Below are 19,795 nucleotides of genomic sequence, written 5' to 3'. Positions count from 1 at the left end.
TATAGATCTGAACTTTGGCAACATGTCTTTAGAGCACAGCAAGCCATGCTCCACTGTAAGTACGGGCACTGGTGACGTCAAGAAACATGCATGTATAGTGAAACAGGACTGTGGAAGCACCAGATTAAGCCTGGTGTGCAGGAAAGGACTGCATATCCAAAGGAAGCATGGTACCTTGGAGACGTTTGCAGATGCAATAGTAGGTCAAAGTGAATTTATCTATGAATTATACCCAATATTCCCGGAGTGTTCCGCTGGATTGTAATGCAAGTGCGGAATCTCCCCTGGCTTACGGACTCGGCCTACACGTGATGAAGAAGAAGCTTGATCGATGTTTGGTGTCACAGAAAGGCATTTAACACTGATACTTTTTAGGTCTCGCGTAGCGTTGCAGAGCAATGCGCTGTTCAGAGACCTCTTGTGAGCAAGGAGATTTCAGAAGGGGACTTGAAGCCCCGCCCCTCTTTTTCATTGGCTGGCGTCACGGTTTATGCTAAACGGTGGCCTGCCATTGGAAATGAGATTTTTTTGTTGCCGCCCTTTCCCCTTTTCGTCTGGCCCATCGGACAGGATCGTCTGCTTTGCGGCTGTCGCAAAGCAATTTCTTATCTTTAGGGGGGCTATCTGTTTCTAATTAGCAGTATCAGATCACTTATCTTGTTTTCGTTTCGCGTCCGAGTCTGTGCGCGCAGGGTCCATCAGTTTTTTCGTGTCCGTGTAACGTCGCGTCCTATCCCCACGCCACCTTCCCTTCTCTCCATTCCTCTCTGTCCCTCTCCCCTCACTTCTCACAAACCCTCTACCCTCCTTGACACATGCATGCCCGAACCCGAGACAGCGTTGCTTTTTTTCGGAAGAGCAGTCTGAGTCTGCACGCGCAAGAGGAGAAAATGAGAGAGAGGGGTTGGATGGAAAGTACGCTTTTAAACTGCTCCTTTGGTGTTTTTCTGTGCTCCCCCTCGGCTTCTCACTTCGCCACATAGGTGCACGTGGTGAGAAGGAAAACCCAGACGGACGTAATTAGACCCGTGAGCAAAGTACAGTGCTGCTTTCAAGTCCTCGTGCTGTAACTCCGCAGAGCTACAAAGCTTTGTCTTAACATTTTCAGTGATTTGTAGCGCGCCAGCTGTAAGAAAATTTCAGCTGAAAATGTGAGTAAAGTTGTTGGGTTTATCATATGTGGCCTTATTTTAAACCTTGTTTTTTTCTTTTAGCACATGACTCCGCCCCTACCCTTACTTGCACACACTGATGCGGATATTAGTCGCAGATAGCATAAAGGAGTCTTTCTCTGGCTGCATGGCGGACTGTGTGCCGTCCAGCCGCTGAGCCTCCGCTCCCCTACTCCCCGAGCGTGCTGAATGCTGAAAGTGTATTTGCTTTCCTCCGAAGGTTGGTAGCTGACCTGCAGGTCTGCGGCGGGGGTGGCAAGAAGTAATACCTGGACGGCCGTAATTAGACCCGATGGCAAAGTATAGTGCTGCTTTCAAGTCCTCACGCTGTAACTCCACAGAGCTACAAAGCTTTGTCTTTAACATTTTCAGCGATTTGTAGTGTGCCAGCTTTAAAAAAAAAAATCAGATGAATATGTGAGTAAAGTTGTTTGGTTTAGCATATCTAGGGAACCATGGCACCTGTCACTTTTTTGCAAAACCATTCAACCTTTCTGACTCCGAGGCTAGCAACAGATGGCCGTTATGTTAACTACGTCAACCAACTGTATATAATACAATCGGTAATGTAGTTGTAGTGCTGCAGGTTCATAAAACAAAGAGTAAGACGGCTTATCTAAGCCATATACATTTGGTTGTAGACATGTTTTCATAGCAATCGAAAATAAAACATTAAATAATACAAACTACAGTATAAAGTAGCGTGCAAAATAGTTCTCTCATTCACGATGTTCCTTTTTGTCTTCACCCCCTTTAATATTTTACCATTTGTATAGCAGGGCTTTCAAACCCTTTCTTAAAAGGCCTAAATAATACAAGTGCAGTTCTGCCAATACCATCTTTCCACGCACCCCTCATTTCAATACTGCATGCACATTGTCAGATCTCCTTTGACCAGTGGCCTCAGAACTCTGCCTCCTCTCTGGTACATTTCAATAGTTTGTTGTGTTTAGTTGCAAAGAAACAATTTCCCCATACTTAAGTCCCACCTGATATTTTGATAAACTAGTGTTTGGATTCAGCTAGTGCTCTAAATGCATTTCTATTTACTCCCACCTGTCACAGGCACTTAACTCTACCCCTTCAGAGGAACCGCACCCCCTCCTCTCGGAAGGATGCCATCCTAAAACAAACACAGATTAAAAGTGTGCACATTAAAAACCCTGTGCCGTACACGTGCACTTTTATTGGTCTGTCACTTCGTGTCTCTTGTCGCGTTGGTACCGAGACATGCAGTGTAGCACACAGCTCACACCGGTGTAAATGGGGAACATCAGTGAGACGGCACAGTAATAGGAGTCAGACCTCACCTTAAAGCACCACAGACCCCCTTCCACTTGCGCTTCTTCCTCACACTGCATGCCATAATGAACGGGCACGTCATTAGCACATTATACAGACAAGGATTGTACCCCAGCCAGCGATACAGCAACAATTCGGTTTTATATAGCGCCAAATATAGCACCTCTGCCGTTTTTAGGAGCTATAAAGCGTTTTGTTGTACTTCAATTTAACGTAATTGGAAGGACGAATCTGGCTTTTAGGGCAAATTCAAACTCTTGACTCCTAAGGCACCACATTTGTGAGCAGTGAGTCTTCAGTTCACTGAGCCATTCTGACAGCTAGGTGCTTGTTTGCCCCACCACCTTTCTCAGGTACTCTTGTTAAAGTGCCTCCCTCAGCTGTTTGCAATTTACTTCCACTCACTATTTGCAGCATGGAAACTCTTGGTGTCAAGTTGCAAGCAATTTATTCTGGTTGTAGTTGCCTAGATATGTTTTTGAAGAAATAGAAAGACAAGCAATCTAGTGAAAGAGCTGGAACCAAAAACATTACTTTTCACCTTTATTTCCTGAAACCAGTCTTAAGTGGTCAACATACTGCTGTATCTGTAGTACCTTACAGTTGAGACGCTGATCTAGAAACGCGCCAAACGATGTCTGCTTTCAGGTAAAGTTACTATCCGTTCAGTATTCTGTGGTGCATTTTGTAAGCTATTAGTATTGTAAATAACAATGCCTTGTATTTAGGTTTTAAAACCCAAAAGATAAATAGAAGGCATTGTCATTTACAATGTCAATAGCTCAAAATCGTGTGAATGCGAGACCTATTGCATTGCAAATGCTTGTTAAAACATGGCTGCTTTGTAAATTGTTTTTCTCCAAGTAGATGTAATCAGCAGATGTGATTACTTTATTAGTCTTGCCAAATTAGGAGGCTAGGACAGGATTTCCTTTCTATTGTTTTTCTGTAACTTGTACTTCTTGTGCTGCAGAATCGTTGGACACAAAATTACATAGCGCAGCTTCAGTGTCTGTAGCCAGTAATCAGACATTGCATGCAATTTTGTCATTTTTTAAAGGAACTTAAGCATAGCCATTTTCTTTACTTAATCGTATTTATTGTTAAGATAAACATTTGGAGTATATTTAATAACAAAACATGTTTCTTGATTTCTTTTATTTTGTGTTTTCTGTTGCCATAGAATACTTTGACAGTAGTAAGTAAAACACATTTTTAATTGTATACAATATTAACACAAGTAAAAAGATAACACATATGACCAGATTTAAAAATCTATAAAATCAGAATTGCTGCCTTGACAGTGGACATAATTTAGCACAAAAAATCCTATTGATAATTCTCTTCTTTCTATTTTAACTCTGAACAAATAGCGCTCCTCTCCCATTGGAGCTTGCTGAATATTAATTGTAGTATCTTCCCCAGCCTGCATGCCCGCCAATGACTGTGCCACACAAGGAACTTAGTTTTACACATCTTTATTCGTCTGCATGTAAATGCGAACCTTAGATTCTAAACCAACCTTCAATGCATCAATAATGTCATGCTTAAGTAACGATTCAAGTTCTCTTTCAACAGCTTCTTGCAAATGAAAAGCAATTTGTCGAGGTCTTTGAGCAACAGGAGGTACTTCCTCATTAACATGCAACTTTGCTTCACAGTCTTAGGTTTTCCCAAACCATGAAATACCGAAGGGAACTGCCTTCCTATTTTGTGATAAGCATTCATGTTGTAATTAAATCGAAATCAGTCCCATATCAGCGGCTGTGCTGAAACTGAGTAAACAGGCACTTGATTCAGTGCCCTGAAGCCCGTGGATGGTTGCTTGTACCTTAGGTTTCTTGTGTTTCATTGTTGCTACAAATGAGGCTTTACTTTTTTTAAGGCGTTGATGCAGCCCAAGTGCACACTTTGGTTTTCAATGGCATAAGTTGCGGCAATGGAGATAGTTCATTATATTTCTCCTCAGGCATAATGTGTATCGATGCACCACTGTCGATGATGAAAAGTATTGATAAACCTTTTACTTGCAGTGTAATCTTCGGACAATGTTTGAGTGACGTTGGTGCTTTAGCATGTCGAACTTTTCTTGACTGACATTTTTCTTCACAAGCAGCCAAACCAATATGTGCATGCTTTTCTGAGACAAACATCGACATGGTGCAATTGTTTCATAATTTTTACTTGATACTGATATGGAAGAACTGTTTGATTAGGATTTAGATGACGATCGACTTCGTGCAGTGTTGATTTGTCTCAACTGATGTCATCGCTTGACCTTGTGGTTGTACATTGAACATTGCTTCTGGAACGCTCTGGTGGCCATTTTGTCTTCGGGCATTGACATACTAACTTTTCCTTCACTTTGTAAACCATCACAAAATGGCTCCCCTTCCCACAGCATTTACATATCTGTCCAAGAGCGAGACATTTACCTTTGTGTGGAAACAAGAATCCACTTCTAAAACACAACTTTTTATGCATAGGCATCATTTTGTGTCCTTCCGTTTTTTGTTTTGGCTTACTTCTCATACTCATGATTGATTTGTTAGAAGCACCTCCCACCTCCATGTCAGTAGCTTGTCTATCAGCATGCGCTTCAGCTCTGTCAGCCATTAATACTCACTCCAAACTAAGTTTCGCTCAGCATGCATCATCTGAATGAATCTGAAAAGAATCCATCAATTACTCTCTGGTGCATAGCTTCTTCATAAATAAGTTCATTGAACTTACAATGTCTGACGAGTATGTCGAGCCTCTCCACAAATTCGTCAATGGTTCCACCAAGTTTCTGGCGTTCTTGGTTGAAGATGGTTGTTCGTAATCAACATTTGGCATTGGATTAAACTTGAGCTTCAACACTCCTTTCATCTTTGATATGTGACGTCTTTGTCAGTTTGTGGTATTTTCTATATAACTTCTTTCACACGATCACCAGCAACATTTTTGAGATACTTGCTAATCTTTTTATCAGTCTTTTCAAGTGCATCAATGAAATAATCAAACACCTCTATCAAAGCAGTCCATCTACCACCAATATTTAGTTTTTTGGCGGTGTCGAAAGGTGGTGGGGGTTTCAGGAAAGTGGCAGCGTAGTAAGCATTTAAGGAAGTGATTGATATTGAGGGAGGAGCTCTCTCCGGCTCCCTATGCGGTACATCTTGAATAGTTTGGTGTGAGCCATCTCCAAGGTCATGACATGTGCTGGCCTGTGGATCCTCCTTGATGAGTTTTGAAATGACAGCCTCAGTCGTTGCGCATTCTCTCAGCTTTCCACAGCTCTAAAGATATCTTCGGCCCCTGTGCTAACTGGGTTGCGGCACCTCGCACTGAGGTAGTACCAACTTACTTTACTCAGTTTCTGGTGACCAAATAAATGTTTTGTTCTTTGACATCTTGATGCGTGCACTTTATCTTTACCATTTTCAAACTGTAACGTTATCTTGCAACATGCGATTATTAATAGCTGATCATAGAAAACCTGGTTGCATTTGCCTTTAGTATCAATGCTCGGGATTACATATGACTGTGTATTGCAGGGCAGCACAGCATCTTTACATATGATTTGAGCAACAGGTTCTCTATCACCGATATGTAGAATTCTTGGCAATGTTTTAGTTGCTTTCATCTTCTTTACAGGGGCTGGAGTTGAGCTTTGACTCCACTTGTGTTAAGAGTCGATTCCGTACTTCGACTGCAACCCACGTAGCATGCACAAGCAGTTTGTTTGGACCACGACAAACTCTATAGGAGAGCACAGTCGATCTTTGGGTTACTTATCCCCCACTTGTCGTCAGTTGTAGCGTCTTCCCTAGCCTTGGTACCCGCCAACAACTGCCCCACCCATGGAGCTTAGATTAAAACGCCTTTATTTGTCTGCATGTAACTGCGAACCCAACATTCGAAACCAGCCTTCAATGCATTCTGCTCTAACACTTACATCACAGTTCTACGGAGTCCCTCAGGAGCCAAAAGGGTTCCATCATTTCTAACTCACAAGACACTAAATTCATCTATTCCACCTTCATCTTCCATCTAACTGCCAAAACCTGCTTGCCTGTGGACTTTACGGTCTTGCTTATTTCTCTTTATTGCTAGTTAATTGCACTTTTTTTGTTTTGTGTAAAGCGCACGAATACATGGCAGGTGCACCACTGAAAAACGTTAAATAAATAGAATGCATGGTACGTCCAGTACTCTTTCTATGTATAAGGAACAGTGACAAACATTATAACGATTCTAGTCCTGATACCCCAATTGATATCTAGAGGAAGACAAGTGATTTCATTGCTCAAATAATTACATCTAACTCTGGGATGCATTGTAGCTTTAGCGTAATGTTTCAGAGTGTATTTATAAAAGCATTTATGCGTACAGGATTTTACACTACAGGAATTTATTTTATATACTCATACATGCCTTAGTGTATAGCTCAGAAATATCCAACTGCCCCAGAGTAAAATTGCAAAGACGGACACTCCTTTCTATTTGTACTGATCCTTTATTAACATGTCCAAATATTCCCAATTTATTACCACTTAAGATGTCTTGGGGCCAATTCACAAAGCATGTACGAGTACGTAAAATAGTTCTATAGGAGTGCTAGGCAAGACAGAATCCAAATGGGTGATGGGTGAAGGCTTTCAACTTATGTTGGAAGCATGCCTGCTTTTTACTGATACTTTCATTTGACCTTTAGTGTACTGGAGGGATATTACTTCCTTGGAAAGATTCAATCATGAACTTACTAAACATACACATTGTTGCACTGCAATAGTTCTGAAACGATGTAAGTCTGCAAGATAATAACACATCCAGGGTAACTATGCGCGATACAAGACTGTTTTAATAATAATAATAATAATAATAATAATAACATCCTAGCACCCTGCATATAACCTTCTGATTAAACGCCTTCATGGTGAACGGCATCCACAGAAAGATTGGGCCTCAGAGCTATAACTACATACAATTTTCATAAGATTCCTTCTGTCATAGTATAGCAGTTTTGGACATTGAGCTGTAAACAGTACTGATGCAGGGTTTGTTGATTAATATGTTAATTTAAAGGTATCTAATCTCCGTTTAACCATGCTGGGAAAAACATGGCAGGGCCTTTCACGTTGAAATTACAGTAGCTATTTGCTTCATTTTTAATCAACACATTTCTTAGTGAAAGAAATACAATATTATTTTCAGTAGCGGCAGCTACTGAACGGGGATGGTGAAGTGGAGTAAGCTGAAGGGGGGGGGGTAATAAAAAATAAAATAAATGGACTTACCTCGATGCCACCGGCTGCTGTCTCTCCTCCTTCATCTTCTCCGTGCCGCAACAAGAAGCACACAGCCTCCAAGAATCCCATGGACAATCAAGACGCTGCCTTCCAGCAGCTTGTGATTGGTCTGAGCGCAGTGGTTCGGCACTCAGACGAGGATAGGGAGGCTGTGTATGTTCCCCATTAGGTTGTGTAATACAGCCTGTTGGGGAACCTGCAAAGTGCACAGGACTGTTTGGCCTGCCAAAGAGGGCCAGACAAACCGTCCTGGGCACTTTAGAGTGTGCTTAACACTCCTTGCCCCTGTTCCCTGTTCTGGCCTGCCCAGCCCCACCCACCCCGCACCTAAGCAGGAAGGAAAACTAAAATGATAATAACAGTTATTATCATTTTAGTTTTCCTCTGTAAACTGCTCGCAGAGCAGTGGGGCGAAGCTCCTCCACCTTAGCGGAGGAGCCGCCGCTGATTATTTTGTGAGAAGTTATCAGCAACGTATTTTTTAACACATAATTCTCTAAGGCTAGCCACCTGATGCAGGGTCCAGTGCGCTGTAATCTGTATATATCCGTAAGGATAGGTCTATCCAGCTAGCTTTAGCTGGAAGAAACTCAATAGTTGAAGATGCCCATAAAGATCACCTACCTGGGAGTGAAAATAAAAGTTGTGCGAGGATGCATCTCTATTTGAAGACTTTGCCCACTTCAATTTGTTTAGAATACTCATTCTCATATTAACTTGATCTGGACCCAACCACCACAATGAAGTGCTGTCACTAGCAAGAAAAGTTGTTGTGATGTTACCACTTGAAATTATTCTGACTCAATGTTGGATAGTCTGGTTTGTTGAAGGCATCAGGTAAACCGATTAAAGCTGCAAAGATACACAGCTACCCCAGTTTTGCATACTTTCCAGGATAATTTTGAAAGCCAAGAAAAATATGTACTGTTGAGACAGTTGTAAGACCCATTCACTCCATTGGGATGTTATTGTTGAAATGTGCTAAGCACAACATATATTTTGTATAGCTGCAAAATGTATTTTTTCGTCATAAAAATATTAGTCCATTCACAAAACATGGTCACAAATGTGCATTGACTTTTTGCGAATGAATAGTATTTTGTGAATTGACCTATGTACAAATAGTTAACTTTACAGAATAAGGAATCGCAGGGAGTCGCAAAACAAACTCATTGGCCATCATCAGAGGGACAGTGGCTCCTAAGGTCAGCAGATTACCATGTCTGTCATTGTGTTCAAATAAAGAATTATTACTTTTTTTTAAATGAAGCCAGTTTTCCTTAAAGAAACAAGACTGTGCTTAAAACAAAACGTTTGTATTTTGTAAAAGTTTCACTGAGAGTTTGCAGTGGCCCTCTAGATCAATTGCTACTATTCCGAAAACTTTTTTCAACATCCACATAGGGGAATGAGTCCAAAGAGGATCCCTTTGCGAATCAGTTACCACCCCAACTTGGAGGTTGGTAACTTTTTAATGTCATGCAACCAGATTACGTTTGCAAAATAATGATACGTCAAGGTTGCATCACTAGTTGGAAGGGACAGCCAAAACATGCCCCTTCCAAACAGCATTTTTTAGACCATTTCTAAACCCATTTAGTAATTTGGATAACCTTTTCCGAATTGCTAAGTGAGTGTAGAACATATGAGAAACGGTTTTAGCGTTTAAAAACCCTCCAATTTACTAAATATGAGAGTTTGCGAATGCTAATCCCTTTGTACATGATTCCCTTGGTTAGTTCTCCTCTTTAGCAACATACGAGAACTTATTACATTAGCACATATATATGTCCGTTAAACTATAGGACAATCAAATTCAGGAAAAGTGTAAATTCCAGTACAAATACTAAGATAGAAAGCACACAGATTTGCAGTCATCCCCTTTAGTACTACTATTTTCTACTTTCAACACTGACAACCGTGGAAAAGCAACGTCCGAGTATAACCTTGTGTCGTGTTGTCTAACAAATGCAAATAAAGACCAGGGCCCAGATGTAGGTAAAATAGATTTACCGATTATTAATTACCGAAAATTACCGATTTTTACCGATTCGGTAATTAATAATCGGTAAACTGAGGGGTGGATATGTAGGTATTCCAGATGTGCTTGAATAACGAATCGGAAACATTCGGTATTTACCGATTCGGTAAATACCAAATCGGTAATGCCCATACATTCCTATGGGCTTTGAAGCCCACAGGAATGAATGGGCATTACCGAATCGGTATTTACCGAATCGGTAAATACCGATTGTCACAAGGGTGCAGGGAGTGTCACTTGGACACCCTCTGGCACCACCAAAACAGGCTCGGTGCCATGTGACAGGCATACATGCCCTAAGGGCAGGTCTGCCTGTCACACGGCATAGGTGTGCATGCACACCGGAATCGGTATTTTACCATCAAATTGGATTTGATGGTAAAATACCGATTCGGTAAGGCCTCTGGGACTCAGAAGAGTCCCACCTACATCTGGGTGCCTCAGATTCAGTAAATTTACCGATTTTTTATTTTACCGAATCGGTAAAATTACCGATTCTGTAATTTTACCGAATCGGTAAAAACATGCCCCCTTCATACCTGTCACCCATTTACCGATCGGTAACGGCCAAAATCGGCCGTTACCGGTCGGTAAATGGCCTGAAACGGCCACCTACATCTGGCCCCAGATGTTTACTTACTGCTTATTTACTAGGTCATTTTTTGTGAGATTTAGCCGCATCAGGTTGGAACTATTATGATGGTATTTCAACAAATGAGGGGCCTAGGGCTAGATATATCACCCAATACGACATGTCCTGCCTCCTTAACAGAGGGCTGCCGTTTTGTTGCATCACTCTACATTCCGCATTGGCGTGAACATAGTGCAATTCTTCGATACAATGACACATCAATGCTTTAAAAAGATAAAAGAAAACATTGCACTGATCTTTTTGCAGCATGAATAAGTGTTTACGAAAAAAAGTAGATCAATTATTCTAATGTTATTCTCCACCATGCACACACAACTTGCAATAAGCAAAAACAATATGTGATTTTAAAACACAGAAAAGCCACTAAGGTAATAGAAGTGACTGAAAACTCAGGGGAGAAGAAAACTACATTGTCAGAGTGATGTCAACAACTATAAAAACACACCAACTTTAGGCAACTCATAAAATCATGCTAAAAAGTAGACATGTCTCTTTCTAAAAGCTGCGGTTGCTCTACACCAGGTGACGCATTAAGGGGTCTAACAATATCAAACTCAAGCTTCCGTTGTAGTTGGTTTGAGAGCAGCAGGAAGTACAATTCTTCACACCATTGCCAACCAGGGCCAGCTCTTTCCTGCTTATCAATGCCAGCTCCAAATATTGGCAATCAGTGACTACTTCTCACATTACCCACCAGTGACCGCTATTTATACTGCCTACCAGTATCCACTTCTCACACTGCCAACCAATGGCAGATCCTCAAACTGCCAAAAAGGGCCAATTTAGACTCCCCACCATTGACCACTTTTCATACTAGTAACCACTAACACACGCTGCCCATTTCTTCCTGTTCTACCGTGCTCATTTGTGCCCATCCAGTCATTGCTTCACACACTGCTAGTCAGTTCTAACTTCTCACACCATCCACTAGTGGCTGCCAGTGGTGGCCAGCAGGGCTCACGGGTGAATGGGTCGGCGGATGGGTCGCGCATATTTAAAAAAAAACAACAAAAAAAAACTTACTGTTGCGCCGGGTCCCGCATCTCTGCTCCTGCTCTTCGCCGTCTCAGACGTAAGCACAGCCATGCCCAACTGACTAATTACAATGCTGCATGCAACATTGTGACTGGTAGGCATCCAGGCTTCCCTGACCAATCACAATGCTGCAATGCAGCGTTGTGATTGATTTTGAGCGTCCTGGTTGGACGCTCAACCAGGGAATGGGAGCCTGGGCTTGGTCTCCATGCAGGCTGCAATGCAGCCTGCATGGAGAATGGGGAACATGCGCATGACTGGTTTGGCCGTCCGAGAGTGCCGACCAAACAGTCATTGCGCACTTAGAAGTGAGCAAACCACTCCTCCCCTGCCATGCTCCAATAGTAGAGCAGTCCCGCCCACCAGCCCGCCCGCAAAGCAGCAGGAAGCATAAAAAGATAACTTAAAGTTAATATAATTTGATGCTTCTTCTTTGCACTGCTTAAAAGCAGTGGGGCAACGCTCCTCCGCAATAGCGGAGGAGTCACCACTGGTGACTGCTCTTCAGGCTTCCCGCTCATCCCATTTTCTCACTCTGTCTATCAATGTCACCAACTTACATTGCCCACCAGTAATATTTCTCACACTGGCAACCAATGCCAGCTACTCAAACATACCTCTAGGTCCTGCCCATCATACTGCCCACAAGTGCGTGTTCCTCGTTTTGTTCACACCTCTTCCCAGTGTGAGCATCTCACACTACCCGCAACTAATCCTCTACGTAGGCCTTGAGCCAACCATATTATCAGTACCACTTGGGGATATGGGTTCTAATATGATTTATTAGCAAGTTATGGATATCTAGAGATGGAAGAAATGTCATAGCAAGTCATAACTCTTTGCCTTTTGTGTGTTACCACTTCACTCCCAAGATACCTGGATTGAAATGGAAATGTTTTAATAATTTGTATCATTGTGAATTTTATTACAATTACAGTAAATGTGATTATATACATTGATAATTATTAAAATAATTATGATTATGTTAAGTACACCAAGTAAAATGCATTAATGTTTTTAATGGATTTATTTTTCCAGAGTTGGTGGTGAATGACTGTGCAGCATTGTGAAGAAGACTAAAACAAGCACAGGCAGAAAAGTGAAATTATAGAGCAGTACTGCAAGATACTGTCTCCTATCTAATACTGGCATTGTTGCCGGAGATAGGGCTAAGACCATTCACTGGGAGTTGGTCATGGCTCACCAGGGTCCTCCTCAACAGACATTTTTTTTAATGTCTCCTGTTAAGTTTGGTCAGGTAGACCTTCAAGAAAAATAAACATCCAGAAAAAACCATTAATAATTTTTATTAAAAAAAGTTTGTCTTTACCAAATGTCTCAAAAGGTAAAGAGCTTGTAACAATATTACCCATATTTGTTTCAGGTATCAGAAATACAACACTGTAATTAATACAGAGATAATAGGCAAGGTAAACATGGGCCTTCTGGTGGCTTCATACTAGATGGTAAGTTTATAATTGTATTTAGAGTGGAGTATGTTGTCGTTGAGTGGAGTGGCATAGAGTGAAGTGAAGGGTAGAGTTTTGTCAAGTGGCGGGTCGTTGAGTGGAGAGTCGTTGAGTGGCGTAGAGTGGTGGTGTGGAGTAAAGTGGAGGAGAGTGTTGTAGAGTGGGGTGTGGTAGAGCATAGAGTGGATAGGCGTAGAGTGTCATAGACGGGAGTGGCACAGAGTGGAGTAGTGAAGTACAATGGGGTAGTCTTTCATAGTGTAGAGTGGAGTAAAGCCCCATAGAGTAAGTTGGGTAGAGTGTCGTAGAGCGGCAGAATGGAGTAGAGTGATGTAGAGTGGAGTGGTGTGTCAGAGTGGAGTGGCGTGTCGTAGAGTGGGGTGGAATGTCAGAGTAGTATGGTGTAGAGTGGAGTGGCATGTCGTAGAGTGGAGTGGTATGTCGGAGAGTGGTGTGGCATGTTAAGGAGTGTCGTAGAGTGGCGTGGCATGTAATGGAGTGGCGTAGAGTGAAGGTGCATATAGTGGAGTCGTGTTTTAGAGTGAAGTGGCGTGTTGTACAGTAGAATGGAGTGCTGTGTCATACAGTAGAGTGGAGTGGTGTGTCATACAGTAGGCTGTCAGTGTCTTAGAGTGGACGGGCATGGAGTGGCATGTCGTAGAGTGAAGTGGCGAGTGGTAGAGAGGAGTAGAATGGCTTAGAGTGGAGTGGCATGGAGTGTTGTAGAGTGGTGTGTCATGCAGTGGGGCAGTGTGTTGTAGAGTGGAGGGGCGTATTATAGAATGGAGTGCCGTGTAGTATAGCGGAGTGGACTGGTGTGTCACAGAGTGTACTGGAGTAGAGTGAAGGGGCACAAAGTGGAGTAGAGTGTTGTGGAGTGGCAAAGAGTGGAGTTGTGTGTCGTACAGTAGAGAGGAGTTTCATGCCATAGAGCGGTGTGTCATACAGTGTCTTAGAGTGGAGGGGTGCTGAGTGGAGGGGTCTGTCATTGAGTAGACTGGAGTGGCATGTTGTAGAGTTGTGTGTCAGAGTGATATGTTGCACAGTGTCCTAGTGTGGAGGGGCATACAGTGGAGGGTCATGGAGTTGAGTGGCCTGTCATAGAGTGGAGTGGTGTGTAGTAGAGTGTTGTTTCATACAATGGAGTGGCGTGAAGTGGCATGTGTAGAGATGGACGTGTAGAGGTATCATTTTCAATATCTGTAATCTCTATAAAAAATAAATACAGCTGTACTGCTTTCCAACAATCAGCAGAGTGTCTATGGTTGCTTGTGTTATTTGGTAGCATTGGCCTATGTTTGTAGCCCCATTTGTGTTAATAATAATCACATAATGCTTTACTTCTTAACTGTATTTATGATCTACTTTTCTAATTATTTTCATTGTCCTGTGCCTAGAAATATAACAGAATTATAATACTTGTTAAACTTCATTGCTGCATACTAGTTTATTTTCTTACCTGATTTGGGTTTTTTGTAGTATTGTGCTGAATTAGTAGCCCAAATTGTAATTAAGCCAATAATTGTTGTCGTTTCGAAATTAAGTTATTGAGTACTTACCTAATGGCCAATCATGTAACTCTGTATATGTTTGTTTGTTGGCCTCTGTGTTCCTCATTTTTGTGTGTCAGTGTATGTGCATGATGATTGGGGTTTGAGTTGTTGGGCACAGTTTTATTTTTTTGGGCCAGATAGCATTTCAAGAAAGCAGATGTTGAAAATGATTTAGTTTTGAAAGGAGTTGGAATAACCTGGATTGATGATAAGGTTTGAAATGGTATCAGTTACTCCCTCTACTTTTCTCTGCTGGTAAATGTGACCATCCCCACTTTATGGTTGTTCACTGTGTAGGCAATGATAATAGCCACTTATCTGGAGTTAGACTGAAAATTGAGATGAAGGAGACATTTTCCATCTTAATATCTATGTTTCCAAACACACATTTTGTGTTCTCAAATATTTGTTAGAGACAAAAGTGGCAGCTGTCTACTCTAAATGTTGCTAAGACTCAAAGGCATATCAATAATGCAGTCTCAGCATTCCTTCAAGTTAATGAAATGTCTTCCATTTTTCATTTGAATATAAAATACTCCAGTGCAGCAGTGTATCCTCCTGATGGTGTACATTTAACAACCTATGGAAACCATTCATTTCAAACCTAAATACTTGGTTTGACAATCATTTTAAATGTTTGATTAAAAAAAAAAAGGTTCCTTCAAGAGCCACCCTATATGATGTCAAATATTAGAATCTCATATATACGTTGTAGTTTCTAGATGCTTCCATTAGTGTACCACAGTACTTTTTAAACTGTTCTCAAAATATTTAAATCAATCAATCTAATTTTCCCACCTCTAAAGAGTTGCTAAACTGCCTCATTTCTTCATCTACATTAAAACCAGAGTAATAACCTATATTTCACAGTAAAACACAGAACAAAGCCAGAGTGTAGTCTAGGCAATATGTCTGCCTTTTCATTTTGCAAGGGCTTTCATTAACCAATCATATTGTGTTTCATCATCGCCAGGTACTGCACTAAACTGTGAAGGTACCTCGGTAAACTGCGGCCCAATATATCATGACGTTTTTGTACCTTATTACTTTATATGGTACTGACCAATTTAGATCAAATAATAAAAACGGACCCTGTCCACAGCATAATCTATGTTCATGCCAACTTCATGAAAATCCATTCAGCAATGTTGCTGCTATTTAAAAAGTCTATAAAAAATGCATTGGTAGAAAAACATGTTTTGGGACCCTTTATTTTTTCTTTGCACCCCTTTAACTAATCACCACAAAACTTTGCCCCATCAGACAATGTAGAAAAGGAAGGGGTCTGCAATGTTTTGTGGAGATTCGTCAAACAGTGGCAATGTTATTAGCTTTCAAAAATCCAGGGAATTTCTCGCTCTCTGTATCCTAACTCTAACTACAGAGTAGCTACTGCCACTCTGTAGAATATATATTTTGCTACGTTCTTTGAGAATACTAGAGACTATTGCCCGTGTTCAAATATTTAAATATTAATATTTTTTAAATATATATTTCTTGAAAGGTTTGGAAAATATTTCACAGCATCAATTGATGTTAATCATGTCTATGTACAAATCGAATGGAGTTAGCAATTAATGAAATGAAAACTGAAAACAATTCACTGCAATTGAGGTTGGCTTGTGCCATGGTTTAAAATTACTTTTAATATTCTAGTGATTGGAAATATTGGCAGGACTATTACACTAGGTCACTGAGCCAAGGACTATATTGTCTAGTAGAAGGCAATCGCTGTACTTTGTTTGATGGATGAAATGTAATAATTGTTTTGTTTTTTAAACTTACACTGTTTGAAGTGCCTTCTCTCCTTATGCTCGTAGGACTGACAAGGCAGTGAAAGGAGTGGAGAAGATTATATATATATATATATATATATATATATATATATATATATATCAAACAAACGGCTCCCAAGTGCAATCATGCACAAGCAGGGACACGGACTAGGTATGTAGCTGTTGCCAGATTCATATTTATTTGGTAAATACGAACGGTGCTGTCTCACGCATTTCGACACAAGACGTTGCCCTTGATCACATGACAAACAGATATCAGAAACGGAAATTTAATGGGAAAGTGGCACTTACAATGACGCAGTCGGCCCTGATAGACACAAAAAAATACTATGCATTCCTGCATCTATGTATCGCTAATACAGAGCCAAACATCTTCATCTACAATGTATCAAGTCATGACCCAATTATATCCATTGTATGTACATATATAGACGGTGCACACAACCAGCGTGGTGTCATTTAACTACCATGGTCTTCTTTTTTGCTTTCCTTGATTCATTTAACCATATTCATATGCATTTCCATATTACGTTGTTTTTCCCACATTGTTACCTTGTTTTTGTACATGTTTATATACATGAAAGTGCAAATTTCAATTAATCAATTACATACACATTATGGTATTAATGATAGGAAAAAAGATATATACTTTACAAAGATCATATAAATATGTGCAAAAAGGCGCTATTTGGCAAAGAATTCTTAAAATGTGCAAATACGCCGATTGTGCAAAAGAGGCTTCTACAATGTGCAAATACGCTAATTGGGGCAACATGCATCATAGTGCAAATACTATAGTAGCTCTCTAAGATAAGTGCCAATCTGAGTTCTGAAGCGTGTAAAGTGCATAATCGTGCAATTTTGTTCCTGTGTAAAGTGTATAAAGATAAAAATTGAGATAATTTGGCAGCAGCTCTTCATTCCATATTGTATTGTAGACCCTCAAAACCGCCTATCGGGACGACAATCATACAGTATTTTATAGTTACTAATACCATATATATATAATCTCATCGGTTAACCCTAGGACAGCTGTAAACACTGTACGTCCTCAGAGGAGATAGTGACCAGGGAGCCCCCTGTCACTACTAAAACTTCATGGCAATATGTTTATTACCTTATTCATTCTTAGATGTTAACATCCTAATAATGTGTTTAAAATCCAAGTTAGTTTGAGGCTATTGTTAAGTCACTGCATCTTCTTTTCATATCACGTGCGGCACCTCCCAGGTATTAACCATACTTGATACTAAGGTTTTTTTCACCTCTCACAGAAAGTTGTGGAAATCTTCTCCGATATTCAAACCCATAGGGGTCTTTGTGTCCAGCTCGACGATATACCTTGATTCGAGCTGGTGCAACTTATTTCCCTATTGCCTCCCAGCTTGCTTTGTGCCACTTCATCAATAACAAAATATTGTAAACAATTCAAATTGTTATTATGAATTGCTTTAAAATGCCTGGCGACCGGATAGGCTGGGTCAGAGTTCACTATCACACATAAGTGTTGTAAAATTCGAACATACACTTGCAGTTTAGTGCTACCCACTTAGCATAAATTGCAGCTACACTTTAACACAAACTGTGTAGTCAGTTCTACAAGCTTAATGTTCTCTGAGTGCGATAGGTCTAACTGAAAAGGGTGTCAAATATGTGGCAGTATTGATCGGAACTTGCAAGCCTGGCATGAACTGCACCTGAAGAAACCCTTTCTTGGGGACAGCCAATTATCTGTTTTGTTAGTTTCGGGGCTAATACTCACTAGATCGTTACGCATCAAATAGGCTCTTCTGAAGATAACGGCAGGAGTTTTCGGGAGGACCTTTTTCAGTGTCGGGTCGGTAAGGACAATAGGCCATTGCTTTCTAATGATGGTTTTTATGCATTTAGCCTGTCTGCTATAGCCTGTAATCAGTCTCAATACCATACTGTCATTGCATGGAATTTCACTTGGATCTGTTGTTGCTGCATCCGCATGCCTCTTAGGATCAAGTAAAGCTGCTCGATCCTCGACATTTGCCTTCCTCATTGCCACATCCAATTTCTTGAATTGGTACCCTATAGCTTAGAGTCTTTTTTTGCCTCCATTTGATGATGTGTCCGGACTTCTGATGTACTGCATGCCCTATGTATATGAAGAAACTCCCCATATGGAACGCTGGTTATTGTGTGCTGTGGTTGAAAACTAACCGCATGTAACACTGTGTTGCCCAAAATGGGATTCCTATATAGGCAAATCTCTATTCTACCATTTAACACTTGAACCATAATGTCTAGGAAATTGGCAATTGTCACATCTATGTTTGCAGTATAGTGCAGATTGAGACTGTTATTGATTTTTTCCCACAAATCTACTGGCCTGATCTTTTGTCCCCCGCCATACAACAAAAATATCATCAATATATTGCCAGTATTTAACTACATGCATAGAACACAGTGAGGAGTGTTGTGACCCGAGGACATGCTCCTCCCACCAGCCCACATGAAAACATGCATAGCTGGGGAGAAACATGCCCCCATAATCAGTCCTCTTAATTGCTGAAATGCCGCATTGTCAAACATAAGCACATTATGGTGTAAACACCAATGTATCAATTTGATTAACATTTGGCTATGGCAGTACATTTCAATTGGCCTCTTGCCCAAAAAATGTTCTACAGCTCTTAATCCATCTGGATGGGCGATGCTTGTATATATAGCAGTAATATATCAATCAATAAAGGGCCCAAAAGCAATTTCGAGGGCACACAACAGCTTGCGCACCATCCTATGACGAATATGGGAGGATGTCGGCAGAAACTTTTTCAAACCCGCTTTTCAACACAGCGGGCCGCTTTTTAATTAAACTTGCCCCGACTACCTGGATCCTACTAAACGACTAATTGTGGAACTCATTGACAAGAAGAACACACCCACTCAGGGGAGACTTTAACTCGCATTAGGACTACATGTCCCAGAAACATTTGTGGTAATTGGCATGGGTAATTGAATGAATAAAAGCACCGGAAATGCTAATTCAGCGAGTTTGTGTTGCTGCTTGTCGTCAGTGCCCAGGAAGAAGAGGTGCCAGCCTCGAAACGCGTTGGCATGTAATGAGTGTCAGGAGAAGGGGCTAGTGTGAGGAAAGTATGCCGGATGGTGGGTATATATATATATATATATATATATATATATATATATATATATATATATATATATATATATGCACACTGTAAAAATGAATGTACCTGCTGTCCATCATGCCTCTTAGCTTATCATGAAAAATATTCTGCAAAAGTGTTTATCAGAACACACATTACTGCTCTGTTGACAGGTAAAAGGTTGGACATAATAGCCAGCTGTGACTATCACACCCCAAAGTGAGGAAATGTCTCAACCACTACCACAGGGCGAGGGGATGTTGTGGCAGTTGAAATCTGACTAAGATTCAGAGAGAAACATACACACACAAGAACATCAGTTGAACTTACATTGAATGTGC

The 19,795-nt window shown here is 40.9% G+C and overlaps 1 protein-coding gene across 2 annotated transcripts in view; it reads right to left on the bottom strand.

Annotated features, from left to right (window-relative positions):
- LOC144754870 (PDZ and LIM domain protein 1-like) overlaps positions 1-19,795 on the bottom strand; it is a 395,047-nt gene that overhangs the window by 292,591 nt on the left and 82,661 nt on the right. The gene's annotated exons all lie outside the window — the stretch shown is intronic.

This window comes from Lissotriton helveticus, chromosome 5_1 (genome assembly GCF_964261635.1).
Source record: "Lissotriton helveticus chromosome 5_1, aLisHel1.1, whole genome shotgun sequence".
In the NCBI taxonomy this organism is placed as follows: domain Eukaryota; kingdom Metazoa; phylum Chordata; class Amphibia; order Caudata; family Salamandridae; genus Lissotriton; species Lissotriton helveticus.
The sequence above is the reverse complement of the archived record's forward strand: the minus strand, read 5'-3'. Positions and strand labels throughout refer to the sequence as shown.